The 13,044-nt window shown below is 45.8% G+C and overlaps 1 long non-coding RNA gene across 1 annotated transcript in view; it reads right to left on the bottom strand.

Annotated features, from left to right (window-relative positions):
• LOC139053069 (uncharacterized) overlaps positions 1-11,443 on the bottom strand; it is a 117,926-nt gene extending 106,483 nt beyond the window's left edge. Inside the window, exon 1 of the long non-coding RNA XR_011510197.1 lies at positions 11,353-11,443. This is a non-coding gene — a long non-coding RNA (uncharacterized lncRNA). The remainder of the gene's footprint in view (positions 1-11,352) is intronic.
• Positions 11,444-13,044: the final 1,601 nt, after the last annotated feature.

Below are 13,044 nucleotides of genomic sequence, written 5' to 3'. Positions count from 1 at the left end.
TAAAGTACGCATTCCGTTCTCATGAACATTCACAAATGCCCTACTTCCTCGCGTAATACGCAACCGTACTTTGTAACACTGGACCCAACCAGATCGACGACAGAAGCGAGTACACAAATGGGACACATAAATGAAATTTCATATACCTCACAAGCTCAAAAAAGCCAAACGAGCATGCTGCACCGGATTCGCCTTGGCGTCACATTCACCAAGCGTTATAGACATCTGATAGGTTGCAATGACACTAGGCCAAACTGCGAATACTGCGAGGTACAAGAAACATTTGATCATATGTTTTGCGTGTGTCTCGCGTATGCGCAAGAACGACAGCAACTGGTCTCTTCTATTGCACAGATCCATAAAAGGCCGCTAGCAGACGAGTTCCTTTTAGGTCCTTGGCCTAATGAAAACAGCGCAGCCCTGATAACAAGTGCCCCTATAGCCTTTCTCCAAGCCACTGGACTTGGCGCACGGCTTTAGAGATGCTACAACTCTGTGAACTTGTATACACGCATATCTTACTCATACCATCATCCTCATTCATCAGCCCTTTTTCTCCCCGTCCCTTTTCGCCAGTGTAGAGTAGCAGGTCAGAGCAAGTATATATCATCATTCATCAGGCCTTTTCCTCCTCGTCCCTTTTCGCCAGAGTAGAGTAGCAGGTCAGAGCAAGTTATAGCTCAGGCCGACCTCTCTGCCTTTCTGTAAATAAACTTCTCTCTCTCCTAAAAGAGTCTTGCTAAGGCTGGCTTCACTCGACAGAGTTTTGGTGTTAAAGGTTGCCAGGGCCAGGTTTCTTTGGCGGCTTGTCCGTGTCTGCATATCTTTAGCATCCCCTGCTGCGTTGCAGGTCTGACCGCCACCTTGGTCAGGTGTGCCGCAACTGCTGGGGGCTGAGGGCCATTGGTTAATCGAATGAGTCATTTGGGAGGTAGTGGCCGAATACTGCACCATGGAGGCCAATTCCTGTTCTGGTGAGGGAGTGCCTTTTGTATAGTGGGTCATCCTAATTTGGTTGTACCTGGATTAGTGTAGACCTACTCGCTCTTGACATCTTTTTTTGCGGTCAGGCGCCACTACAAACCTGGAGATAAAGTGCACTGGAGGAGGTGAAATTCTAGCATATCATCCTCAGATTAAAAAAAAAATATCTGTTTCTTTTTCATACGGGTATTACAAATTCAGACTATGGCAACCAAGCATCCAACATAGCTCCGTCAGATAATCTTACAGGCGGCGAGGCTACCTTATCGCGGAGAAATCCAGCCCAAAGGGCCTTGGATGCTTAAAAGAGCCCTTGATTTATCCGCCACTGGCTAACGTCGGTTCACGCATTAGGTTCCCCGAACACGTTTGTGAGATCTATATAAGCAAAGCAAACGTCTATGTATGTAGGCTTCCAAAGGAAAAATCGCGTCCATTTGCTTTCCACCGTCATCACGGCATGTACAGCCGTTAGGATTTTGTACGTGTTATATTTTCTAGTGTTGTCACTAGAGCGTATAAGCAAGGTATGTGAGTAGCGTATGTCGACGCCCGTTTCGTAAATATTTCATGCCTAAAAGATCCCTTGATTTATCCGCCACTGGCGGGTTTCACTGATCGCCATAGGCAGCAGAATATATTGTCGATTCTCAATGTGCCTTATACCGTGGTTCCGGAATCTCACGTCCGCATGCGACTGTGAACGCGCCTAGATACACGATAAACTTTCGGCGAATTTGAACACCACTTAAAACGTGTGTGAAAAAAAGGAAGAAAAAGGAAAAAGGTTTCAGCGTTTACCGAGATGCCCCGAGTTGCGTATACGCTGAGATACACCCATCCGCTTATTGTCGCGCCTGCCTGCCTGCCTGAGGGCTGTTTTCTGGCCTTTGTTTGCATATATACCGAAAGTTTCGCTCCCGGGCAAATACTAAGAGTGGCGAGATGGCACGCCAGAACAATATGGGTCTGAGCCGCATGGAAAACACGCCACGTCGACAGCGCCTAGGTGTCTTCGACCTTTCTACAGGTTTGCATTGCCATTTGCATATAATAAACATTTCCCATGGCATTATACCGTTACTGAGCCCCTTCGGTACTTATGCGAGATCCCTCTGCCAACTGTTCTTTGCTGAAAATCTATTCTGGCCGCATTTTTAGTGTTTTGTTGCATGCCGTCGCGATTTTTGACCATCCACCACAAGCTAAGTAACGGGAAGCGGATCACTCACAGACGCCGACACCACCCTCTTCAGACGGTTATCTACTTATACTGTTCCAGTTCGGCCCCATCGAACCCCTCTCCACTTGAGCATCCTCCCTGGCTTCTGCCAGCCAGTTCGATAAGGAAATCTGCTCATTGTAGGCAATGATATTCGCTCTGTAAGGAAGAAAAGTGACCTCCTATAAAGGAGCAGCGCGTTTCAATGGGATTTTCAAACAACGCTGCAGGTCACCACCGATGCTTGCGTTGGTGGTTACGTAAGTCTGACGTCAGGAGATTGGAATAAAAACAGATTTGAATAGCTTTAAGTTATATGGCCCGCAGTTACATTAAGGAATAAATGAATAAATAAATAAATTAATTAATTAATTAATTAAGAATGGCAACCATTGCACTCTGTGAAGATGGGATGGCAGCGAAGGCTGACGGCAGTTAAAGCTCTCAAACGAAAACTTTCGCTGCCAATCCCATCTTCACAGTGTGGAAGAGGTGTCATTTTTGCGTTGTGAGTCTGGCGTGATTGCTGTATCGTAGGTGCCTGGGCTAGCGATTGTCGTTTTCATTCAGCATCGCGGGAACGTTCTTCGTCGGTGGCCGTTTCAGCGCCGGCGCCGTTTACATTCTCGTTGCTGTTCGTTCCGGCGCTCGTCGTACGCATGTTGCTCTTCGGGTGTACGAGCTATACGTGTCTGCCCCATCGATAACGCAGCTGTTTTTAGCGCCGATGCCTCTCCTGCTTTTATACTGCGATAACCTCGCCGTCACGCTCATTATTGTTCACGGCGAGCGTTCTAATCTGTTCCGCATTTTACATATGCACCGCCGCACTGCACCCATGTGAGTTTGTTAGAAATTACTAAGTCCGTTTCTTTTGCCTGACGCCGAAAAATATACGGTAGGTTAGGCATATACAACTTTCGCTGTATTAAATAAATAAATAAATAAATAAATAAATAAATAAAGTGCGGCAGCTAAGGTGGGGAGGCGGGCTCCCGTTGTGCTCTGCTAATTTCCTTCGTCCTTTCCCAAAGCGCATGAGGTGGGCATTTTTACACATCTCGCGACTGGTGTTGTTACGGAAGTGTGAAAGAAGGCAAAGGAAAAAGAAGACCGCGAGACGCTTGCTGCTGCGGGTTGTTGGTGGCCAACCATCTTGTCTACGCTGACTCATCCTGTGTATATATATTGTAAATACAGTCTTTATATACTCCAAACATCCCCGTAATATATTCGGGGGGGGGGGGGGGGGGGTACCACGGCTGCACTCTTAGCACGGTAACGTTTAAAGTTACCTTCATTTGCAAGTAACCTATAACATAAAGGTTACGAGGTTACTAAACCAAGTTGATATTTGTGTTTTTGTTAACTTCAGTCACAGTTAGACGTTACATGTGTCGAAGTATGCTATTTTAAATGTTACTTCAACGCCAAATGTCTCGTAACCTTTAGATTGTAACTTATAACAAGAAAGTTGTAATTTGTCGCTCAGGGGACCTATTGTATGGATTGGAAGTTTGCTGATTATTGTGTCGAATTGGCGATCTTGATATAATATTTTCAGCCAGGACTAACGTGTAAAATACGGTGTGCGGCCGCGGGACGGAGGCAGGTTTGGCTAAATTAATATGTTATTGTTGCCAGTCGGAATGTTTGTTTTCGCAATATAAAAAAAGCTTAAATCTTGCACGAGCACGTGCTCAAGTCAACCAGCAGTAATTCAGTGACCAATTTTATATATTGCATACGTGCCATTATAATGCAAAAGCAAGCCACAGAAACATTGAACATACATCGGAGAATATTGTGGCGTACGATGCTGTGGCATAAATTGTACTACGGCTCCGTGGGGTGGAAAGCCTACCGCTATCACTGCAGGCGTATTATGCTGTGGTATAAAACGTGCCTTCAGAAAAAGTAAACGCAGATGCATTATGGGGATTAAATATACATTTATACCCAAGAATTTTTTTTATTTGAGCATCAACGCTGCCTTTAGTCGCGTTTGTAGTCTTCTTCTGAAACATTACACCCTTTGACAGTAGGACGCACATTGCAGGGTGCACGCGGGCGCACGATGGAATACTGTAAAAGCTCGACGACCGAGAGAATGAAAGCGTCGAGTAGGCCCAATAACTATTCTGTAGGGGAGAAAAATGTTTTGTACACTGCAACAGGTTGTAATATGCCGCTGTGTTTCTTTTATTTTTTTTCCTTCCTAACGCATAAAAGGAGGTGGTACCTAAACTGAAGCAAATGTCGGGTTCCTTATAGAGAACGCCAGACACGCACCGCTTTTGCTCGCTCGCTAACACGCGATAATAACGCCGCTGCATTCACAATGACACGGCCGACGGCCGCTCCAGTAAGGTAAGGCCTCGTAGAGAGATGAACGGGCACTCACCGTATGAGGCCACAATGGCGGCCGGCCAAATGAGCAGAGAGAAAATATACAAATACAAACGAACAGCAACATCTTTAAACTATAGAATATTATAATCTTGATATACTGTTATGTGACACCTTGGCGGAACTGTAGCTCGATTATTGTTTTATTTGCGCTGTGTAGGTGGATGCCATAAGCAAACGCGCTTTAGCTGCAGCCAAATGCGAGCGCAGTCGTATCTCCTCTGCGTTGCGTAGCTCTCAAGGAGCATGCCGGGAAGAGCATCGCCGATGCGGTCTTTTTGTAACGGTCGTGTCGCGCTTTGTTTCATCGCTTTAGCCACGTTTAAATGCTCTCCGATTTCATGGTGTGCGCTTACCAAGACTGTTTTGTGTCTGAGTCGCTCGCGACGCGTGGTACAGTTACGAAAGAGACTCCTAAAGGTGCGCGAGCCGCTCAAAAGAAGCACTGCCACCGTGGAGCAGCGACATATTGGCGCGCTGCGTGGCACTGGCCGCTGCAAGGAGCCGCATGGCCGATGGAATATGGTAAAGTTCTTCGCTTACGCGAAAGTGGTGAGCATCGCCTATGTTGTGAGTGCTGTAACGAATACTGAAGACAGCAATAAATGTGACTCAGGTAAGCAATGCTTCGTGTTCAAATATTTATTTGCTGGTGTGCGTGTTTGTGTATCGTATATTTCACCGTCATTTCATGCTCGTGCTTACGCTACTGAGTTTTATTGAAGCGTACTACTCGCTCGCTTCATAAACACGTTTTTTTTTTGTATCTCTATGAGTCACCTTGTTGGTTATTCTTAAAGCTCGAGTACATGTTGCACGTTTGTGCGTACGCACAGCATTATATCTCATGCACAGAACTGGTGTTTTGTGTTGATATGGTGATATGTTTACAAATGAATTGTAAACTTTCCCTAATTAAAGAATAATAATTGCAGTAGTTGATTTCGTAATCACTTGATATCGCGTTTATACTGTTAAACTCTCACATTCTTGAAGTGTGGTTTTTTGTATTGAAGAGGAGTACAAATTGACTTGGAAAATAATTTGCATGATTAGTTTGAATTGATTAATATTTTTAAATATCTAACCTTGAATTTTTATTGTTACCGAAATTTCCTCGATAGAACATACTTAAGTTTTGCATGTTTAATTATATGTAGTGTGGTAATATTTTATCTGCTGTCGTTAATTTATGCCTCTTTCATTACATGTTGATAGCTGTTTGCAGTGCGACTTAAACAGGTAAATGTAAGAGTTTAAGATTTCTATTCTGTTCTTGCAGGCTCCACTGGAGACCGGAGAATTACCAGCTGACATACTGGTCGCAAACAGACACGATTGTGCTCTCAACATGGCTGAGATCGTCTTCCTTATGATAGTATAAAACTCATATATTTCTATTTAGACATATTGTAAACGAACCTTCAACATTTATGTCTATTTACATCATTCCTGGTGCTGCTTTAGCAATAAATGTGTTCTGCCACGCAGCGCTGTACTCGAAGGTTTTTTTTTTCATTATTGCTTCATGGCCGTGAAGAAAAAAAAAAGAGTGGAACCTTGAGCTCCCAAACTGTCCGCGTACAAACGAACATAGCATCTATAGATGCCGTAGGTGTCCTGTTAGTGTCACATGGCCTTCTGGGATCCTGATACATTATCGGAGTAAAACACAGCGAAAAGCTTCTATCATGCTTAAACGATAGCCTCTTTAACAAGATCAGCGTGCGTTAAAGTAGACTTTGAGAGTGAATACTGGTGGTGCCAGCAATAAAAATTTATATAACAACGTGATCAAACTCAGTAGCCTTGATTTTCTATTTGCACTATGAGCATTTACTTTAAATACCTACAAATGTTAACTAGTGAGCTGTACTTTATTAAAGGTGATACCTGATATTTGTGGTGGTGTGTGTGTTGTATCATACAAGTGCCACAAGTGAAGTGTGATGATCTTACTGTTTTACATTGCTACACATTAGTCAGCATGTTTGCAATATTCGTCTGGTATATTTGCTAAGATTTTAGTATTAGCTCACATGTATGTAAGCATTGCTTGTACTACTTGCATGAACATGTATAGACGTGTAATTCAACATCCGTTCTTAATTTTATTCTTGTTCAATTACAGCATGGAAGGCTGTTTTTTTGTCTCCTTCCCGCTTTTCCAATAATATTGGCTTAGAAGCACTCTACATGGCTCTACGGTAGTGTTTCTTTTTGAGATGTTGCCCATAATCAAACATTTATAATCTTGCACTCTTGCATTTGCTATATCGCATTTTGAGTGTCTTTGGAACCATATTCTTAATGTACACCAGTGTGTGCAACAATACTTGTGTGGCCTTCAAAGGTGATATAGTAACAATTGTCCCCATTCCTGTTGTTGTGCCTGTAACATCATGGTGCAGTTCAAATTTTCCTAGTTTTCTTGTTTGCTAACCGCAGTGCAAACTTATGCAGACAGTTAACAGCATTTCAATGATGTCATGTATAGTTCATAGTATATTATGATGAAAATGTTACAACTTTTGAGAGATACTTATGGCTGACATGCACAGAGAAAATGCTTCCTCCAGTGCTTACATGGACATGTATAGAGCTTTAATTTCCAAATTTGTTTTTAATGTTATCTTTGTTGAGACGTTGGCTCAAAGACTAGTTTCTGGTTTTGATGCCAATTTACATTTATATTGGCTTGGAAGCATTCATGGCCTTATGGCCCCGTCTTCTTTTTGAGGTGTGACCATAGCCGAAACTCTGTATATTTTTTGCATTTGCTACATTGCATTGGGAGGGCCTTTATTGTCCCGCTCTAAAGCTGCACCGTATGTGTAAAGCTTTTTTTTCCGGTAGTGTCCAAGGTGAATGTGAACAAGAGTGTCAAATTCATGCGTTAGTGTCCAATTCATCCAAAGTGTCCAATTCATGCGCAAACGGCGTGCAATGCCGTCTTTTCGGGGCAAGAAAAATTTCCACGGTTGTTATTTTCTCACGAATAGCCATCGAATTGAGGAATGGGGTCAACGAAAGAGATCCACAAATTTTGCATGAGGCCAATCATTCAGCGTGCGAAGCTGTTGAAAAAAAAAAAGCCAAGACAGGACGCGATTCGGTGAAGGAGTTAAGTGTACATTATCTGATGGTACATTATTTTAAGCAGCGGCGCGTGGCCCATGCGCCGAGCGCGCTATTCTTGAATTTCCTATTTAGAAGCCACTCCCTCGTCAAAGGGCACGAAAGTAAAGTTTAGCAGCTCTCTCAACCACCACAAAAATGTTTCCCCCTCGTTTCCCCTGACCACGCTCGCAGAAGATTATTCGCTGTGGTGTTTAAACACGGTGGAAGGCTCTGCGACTTTATTAAAGCCCTGTTCCAAACAGTAAAATGTTACACCTGCGACATGCGCGCCATCCTTGTGACGTGTTGCCAAGTGGTCGCACCGGCGAAGGCGAACAGCATCACCAGATGGTGCGCACGTCACAGCATACAGGTAAAATCCCTTGACAATCTGAATGTACCATCATCATCATCAGCCTGGTTACGCCCACTGCAGGGCAAAGGCCTCTCCCATACTTCTCCAACAACCCCGGTCATGTACTAATGGTGGCCATGCCCTGCCTGCAAACTTCTTAATCTCATCCGCCCACCTAACTTTCTGCCGCCCCCTGCTACGCTTCCCTTCGCTTGGGATCCAGTCCGTAACCCTTAATGACCATCGGTTATCTTCCCTCCTCATTACATGTCCTGCCCATGCCCATGTCTTTTTCTTGATTTCAACTAAGATGTCATTAACTCGCGTTTGTTCCCTCACCCAATCTGCTCTTTTCTTATCCCTTAACGTTACACCTATCATTCTTCTTTCCATAGCTCGTTGCGTCGGCCTCAATTTGAGTAGAACCGTTTTGGTAAGCCTCCAGGTTTCTGCCCCGTATGTGAGTACTGGTAAGATACAGCTATTATATACTTTTCTCTTGAGGGATAATGGCAACCTGCTGTTCATGATCTGAGAATGCCTGCGAAATGCACCCCAGCCTATTCTTATTCTTCTGATTATTTCCGTCTCATGATCCAGATCCGCCGTCACCACCTGCCCTAAGTAAATGTATTCCCTTGCGACTTCCAATGCCTCGCTGCCTATTGTAAATTGCTGTTCTCTTCCGAGACTGTTAAGCATTACTTTAGTTTTCTGCAGATTAATTTTTAGACCCACTCTTCTGCTTTGCCTCTCCAGGTCAGTGAGCATGCATTGCAGTTGGTCCCCTGAGTTACTAAGCAAGGCAATATCATCAGCGAATCGCAAGTTACTAAGGTATTCTCCATTAACTTTTATCCCCAATTCTTCCCAATCCTGGTCTCTGAATGCCTCCTGTAAACACGCTGTGAATAGCATTGGAGATATCGTATCTCCCTGCCTGACGCCTTTATTTATTGGGATTTTGTTGCTTGCTTTATGGAGGGCTACGGTGGCTGTGGAGCCGCTATAGATACCTTTAAGTATTTTTACATACGGCTCGTCTACACCCCGATTCCGTAATGCCTCCATGACTGCTGAGGTTTCGACAGAATCAAACGCACAGCGAACGTTGCACCCTGTGTTTCCTGCGGTGTTATGCTAGCGCTATGCCATTCGGTAGCGCATGTAACTGCAGCAAGAAGCCTCAATATTGCTGTACAGTTTCTATGATACCACAAGGAAAGTGCGACGGCTTGCGCGGCAAGCAGTGGCTGCAGAACATTGGGCAAAATAACTTTTTTCCGACAAAGAATAGTGTTGTTTGCGAGGTGTTGCGACGCCGTTTCTCGAACCTCGACCGCTGTTGATATTGGGTAGCGTGGCGTTGTCGGCATGCTGCAGGCGTCCGGTACACCATGGTGACGAGGCAGGGACGAGACGATTTCTAGTGCGAAATTGCACTGTTCACTTAAAGGTTGGTGAAAGATGTAAAAGAAGAGGAAAAATAAATTGAAAAAGTACATTGCGGGGCCCCTTAAGTAAGCCCACTAAAATTGTAGGCTGGATTTTGCTCACGTCAATGTCACGTGACATGCACTGAGTCTTGTCGGGGATAGGCGGCTGATCCTTTCTCCCAGGTGAGTTTGCACGGACTTGCCTCCTCTGGTGGCAACCCGCGGGTCCTGTTTGGTTCGTGAATATCGTTCTCCCCTATAGTTGGACAGTTCGTCGAAAGGGTTCTCCCCTTATTCGCACACACAAAGGGGCCTGTCATCACTGCGAGGCCCCTGTCAGACCGGTAACTGCACGAGACAACCTTAGCAAATTAGGAATCCATCCTCCGTTTCGGTTGAGCAGGGTCTTTCGAGGAACCTTTTTATTGCGAAAGCGATACTGCTCGCACTTTCGGCCCATCGGTGATCATGGCGCCTCCTTACACAGCTGCGCGTCACGTGACCGTGTGACGTCACGCCAGACCAAGAGACGGGGCCCTAGCTCGCGGCATCGATGGTGGAGGCGAAGCCTTGCGCGCCGTTGCTGCGGCGCTACCGAGAGAGGGCGCTCGCTGGTGTGACGTCATGCCAGACCGAGACCCGGGGCCCCAACTAGCGGCATCACGGAGGAAGGAAACTAAGGAGAGGCCCTGACGTCACTCTTTGAGAAGCAAAAGTGAAGCCGGAACTTGGCGTTGCTCATGGCGATGCTCCGCCTTTTGTGCCACCCTCCTCTCTTGTTTACATCTTTCGCGAAACCACGCCGCACTGCGCGTGGTTTCGCGCGCGGAGCGCGCTCGCTCGCGCAACATCCGGCAGAGCACGGTGCAGGTAACACAGCGCAACAAGACACGGTGACTAACGCAAACCCGCCCTCACAGCGCCTTTGCCACGGCACGAAACCTACCAGAGCAACACGTGTGAGCGCTCAAAGAATCAGAACAACGCCGCCATTGTGGCCCAAAAGGCGTGGCCATGCAGCAAAAGAAATAAAAAAGCAGCAAAAAATGAAAACCTATACGTCATTTCCGCCACACTTTTCTCCTAGCGCGCGGAGGGGGTAGGGCCTCTCCTTAGTTTCCTTCCTCCGTGAGCGGCATCGATGGTGGAGGCGACGCCTTGTGCGCCGCTGCTGCGGCGCTACCGAGAGAGGGCGCTCGCTGGTGTGACGCCACGCCAGACCGAGAGACGGGGCACAGCTCGCGGCATCGATGGTGGAGGCGAAGCCTTGCGCGCCGCTGCTGCGGCGCTACCGAGAGAGGAGGTGCTCGCTAGTGTGACGTCACGCTAGGAGGATAAATAGGGCTACAGCTCGGCTCCTCGCAGTGGTCGGCGCGCTGCCTTGCGCTATGTCGGATGATGTATAGCCATAAGTTTAACAAAGGGCAACCATGTTCACACCTTCAGCCGAACAAAGGCGCAGCCATGGGTACTGCTTTCGCAATCTTCCAGGCTTAACCAAGCTAAGCCTTCAGCCAATTTTTTTCCCGGGGTGTTACACGCCAACCGAAACAGAGGTAAGGTGCCTTTCTTATTGCTCATATTAAAGCATCCCCTAATGCCACATTTTTAAAAAATTCTACCATCCTGCTCATCAGCGTTCTGCTGCGTCAATTTCACCTTGCATAAAACTGCGGGTGTACTCAGTATGCTGAATGTTCTGCTGAGATTCATCACCTCACACATCGTCAACTGTTATTCAGCCGTAAATGCAGCACTATGGGCATGTACAAAGGTACAGCAGCACTTGCGACTGGAGGAATGCGGGTGTAAAGAAGCTTTCTTACCTTTGCAGACCATCCAACGTTCACCGAACTATTCAACCAAGCGGCGTCACGTACCCGTCCTGCCTGCACCACTGGAGCGCGCGTTTCTGACCTGTTCAATGAATGTGGTCTATCCGTGGCTACTGCGCGTGCGTGACCAACGTCACCTGCGGACCATCGCCTGGAGATAGTCTGCTGATACGACAGGGCTTCCAAAAGTAGTTCTGGCGTCTGTCCGGCTTCATTTGGCAGCAGCATTTGCGCCTGGGTGAATGCGGGTGTACACGAGCTTTCTTACCTTTGAAGGTTGGTGGTGTTTTTTTTGCCGCATATTCATTACTAAATTGTCGCAACTGCGGCTGCCAGTGTTTTGACCGGCCTCAGTGACCTTGGATCTCTTACGATGCCAACTGTTGCTGAAGTCGGTAAGAGAATTCAGGTGCTTGAGGACTGGTCTGAAGGCAAACTTGAAGTACTTGAAAAACTGGTTGAGAAAACGAAACAGAGAATTTCATCAACTCAGCCTGAAATTCATGCAATGAAGGCAGAAATGAGCAGCCTCTAGGTCTCAATCAGGTCTCAAGTGTCGAAACGCTGAATTCTCTTGTCCAGAAAGTGAAGTCAGAGAATGAGCGCCTAAGAACTGTTAATGTAACTCTGCAGTCACAGAATGAAACCTCAACAGTAAAAGTGTCGGAGCTTGAGCAGTACTCTCAGTTAAACAACGTTGAATTGAAGAACATCCCGTATACACAGGGAGACACTGTGTGGCAATTATAAACGCTGTAGGGGCAAAAATTGATTGTCCCATCACGGATAGTGACATTGACGTCGTTCATCGAGTTCCAGGGAAGGTTGGAACGGATGAGAAAAATGTAACTGCCCACTTCTGCTCACGAGTTAAGAAGCAAGATTTCGTCGGTAAGGCACGAAAGGCTAGACTGAAAACAGGGCAAAGTCGCCCTGTTTAGGTTAACGACCACATGACGCTGAAAAAAAAAGGCTGTTAGCTAAAGCGTTGAAGTTAAAGCAGGAACGTGGATGGATGTATCAGTGGATGGATAATTGCCATATCAAGACGAGAAAGTCGGTTGACAGCCGAGTATCCCGCATCTCAAAGGACACAGACCTTTTCGTCTTTAGTCAGGCGACCTAGTTGGTCTCTGGCATTCAACAACTGCAAGCTAAACTTCATGACATTTTAACATGTAGTACTCGATAAAACGTCTTCAACGTTTTTTTCAAGGCCCAGGTTTATCGGCTATCCACTTTAATGGACACAGTCTCAGAAAACATTGTGACGACATTCATGGTTACCTAGCATCCCTTGACCACCACTTTCCTTTCACCTGTGTGTCTGAGACGTTGCTATCCCCTGACGATAAAAACTTATGCTGTTTACCACATTACTCACCAGAGTACTGTCACCGACAATCAGACAGTCATGGTGGTTCTGCTATTTTTGTATCATCTTCTACAAAATATAAACGTCGGAATGACATCACCCTTCTAGCTGAAAATACTGAATCTCTTTGGATTGAAATTGATGACCACCATACACAATTTGATGTTGGAAAAACTATCTTATCTTGCGTATATGGTTCGCCATTATCGTCAGTGTCAATGTTCTGCTCTGCACTACGCGAAAGCCTAGACAAGATATCTTGCGAAAGAAAAAAACGTTGCTATTAAGGGAGATATAAACATTAACTT

Source organism: Dermacentor albipictus, unplaced genomic scaffold, assembly GCF_038994185.2.
Source record: "Dermacentor albipictus isolate Rhodes 1998 colony unplaced genomic scaffold, USDA_Dalb.pri_finalv2 scaffold_65, whole genome shotgun sequence".
NCBI classification, from domain to species: domain Eukaryota; kingdom Metazoa; phylum Arthropoda; class Arachnida; order Ixodida; family Ixodidae; genus Dermacentor; species Dermacentor albipictus.
The sequence above is the reverse complement of the archived record's forward strand: the minus strand, read 5'-3'. Positions and strand labels throughout refer to the sequence as shown.